This window comes from Porites lutea, chromosome 14, assembly GCF_958299795.1.
Source record: "Porites lutea chromosome 14, jaPorLute2.1, whole genome shotgun sequence".
Classification (NCBI taxonomy): domain Eukaryota; kingdom Metazoa; phylum Cnidaria; class Anthozoa; order Scleractinia; family Poritidae; genus Porites; species Porites lutea.
In genome coordinates, this window is record NC_133214.1 from 21,096,494 (window position 1) to 21,098,993 (window position 2,500).

Sequence of the window (2,500 nt, forward strand, 5' to 3'; positions counted from 1 at the left end):
TCTCATCTTGTACAGCTCATCATAGGCTGTCTAAAAGGGCTTTGCCGTAATAAAACCAATATAGGTTTATTTCCCCGATAGACCCAAACTCTCCAAAGTCCGATGCTGAGTTCCTTTAGCTACCCTTGGCCACAACCCTCTCCCCTCTGCAGAGGCTCAAAGAGGCATGGCGAGAGTTAGTGCAGGCGCAAAATGTGGTTGGACCTTTCGGTTTTCGCGCCTTTACTCTTTTCGTGCAGCAAAAATCCAATAACACCTTACAAACCTTTGAGGAAGAAAGTCAGAGCCCACAGCTCACAAAGAATATACACTATAATGGATTACTACCTTTAATTAATGCATTTGCAAAGCTTTCAAGAAGTCCGGTCCTACCAGTAACTTCAACGTCTCTGTGAGACACCTCATTGATGAACTGTAGAGTATTGGGATATTTTTGAGTTGGTCGATCTGTGAAGATTGTAGCAGTGAGACGAATACGACCTATCACCAAAGAATGTATTTGAAATAAGGTGTGAATGCGCAAACAACAATAAATTGGTGATAGTAAAATGACCTTTTACTTGTACGAATTAATGTTGCGAAATGCAGAGAAAATAAATTTTGAGCTGAAGTAACTTAAAGAAATGCTGAATTTTTAATTACTGAAACGACCAGTTGATGTGAAGTTGTAAATTCAATTTTAGGAACCTCGTAACAGACTAGAAATCAGCTTGAATATAAAGAAAGGCAGCTATAATCTGATTGATCGCATTTAAGGATTCATTCTATATATTATTATTATTGTTAATATTATTATTATTATTATTATTATGTTCTAGAATTAACAGTTGGTTTCGAGTCTGACCTTAATAACAATGCATTGCGTAAAAAAGAAAAATATCTGAAATTGATCAAAGAAATGAGTAGAAATTACAGATGCGTGAAATTTGTAAACCTATCAATGAGCTCCCTTGGCATCTTCTCTTACGAATGCTCCACGTTCTTAGACAGGATGAATGACATTGACATTGACAAAAAGCAGCAAGATTATGTAATTAAAAAAATGATAAATATAGCCATTAGATCAATATATTTCATCTTTTGTTGTAGAAATAGGAATTGGGATAGCCCAGACTTTTGATTTGTTTTTGTTTTTGATTTTTTCGTTCCTTTTTTTTTAAAAATGTTTTGAATAATTCAATCCCAAGCACACTGTAAAATGAAAACAGCCTATTCGGCCCCAAAAATGGGGCCAAAACGGTTGTGACAAACAAATCCGCACGCAAAAAACTTCTACCTTTTGTTACACTTTACCTAGCCTAAAGAAAATACTTATGGGGAAATGGCACTTTATAAAAAACCAGCAACGACTAAGAGAAATCTTTAAGGAGCCTCCCCTCATATCTTATCGATAGAAAAAATCTCTTAAGGACCTATTAGTTAGAGCGAAGCTCTGAAGCTCATACTACTTCCAATAGGACTTAGGGCAGGGGTCGTGTGATGCCCGTCGCTCACTTTTAACCATATAAATTGCCCATATGTAGCGAGAATTACAATTGTACATTCAAAACAGAAATAAAGTAATTCTATCCGTGCCAAAGTCTTTGTCTAGCTCTACTTCATTTATAACTGCACTCATATTCATTTATTTTCGATTCCTTGATAATGGCATCATGAGGTCGTCGAGACGTCAGAACATTATCTCGTTAGCTTTTACTTGTTTATAATTTTTAATTTTTCGATTTTAAAAAGAACCAAAATTAGCTGTCTTATAATAAGCAACAAATTTAGCTGATTTAACTGATTTACCAAGGTATATTTACAAGTACTTAGCAAACAACAGAAGCGAAAATTGTTTCTTCGTATTTAAGAAAAAGAAGACTGAGAGAAAAACTGACTTCAAGTCTGGAATTGATTGAAATTACTTGAGATATTAATAATTGTAGTCTAGTACTAGGCTTTTCGTGTTTGAAAATCCTAAATATAACACTCACCATGCCATCGAATTAGATTTCATGGGATAATGAATTTTCATGATTTAATGGGATAATTAGTTAGAAATGGTGTTTTTACAGCCGTCTTTCTGAGACAACAAACAGTGAAACGTGATTTTACTCCTAGGGTAACACATTATCAAACCCAAACATTTTCTCACGACACATGGAAAATTACTGTATTTCTGCGCGGAGATACGAAATTTCTCTCCGAGTGTTGCTTATGAGTAAATAATAACTAAACAAAAGAAGGGGTAAAAAAGGCAATCTAGGCCGATTTAGCACTTCTTTGCATAACTAAATAAATAAAAGGTCTTTCTTGATTTTTGTGCAAAAACACATGCTAAAACCAAGAACACTTACATTAAAAATAGCAGAAAGAATTACAAGGCTTAAAAAAAACTCCATCTGGAAGAACTGAATTTAACATTCAAGATCCACATTACATTAAATAGCTACTCTATATCTGAAAAATAGCCTGTTAAAAAAACTAATTTTAAAACGTTGGGTATTAACCCCAGGGAGTT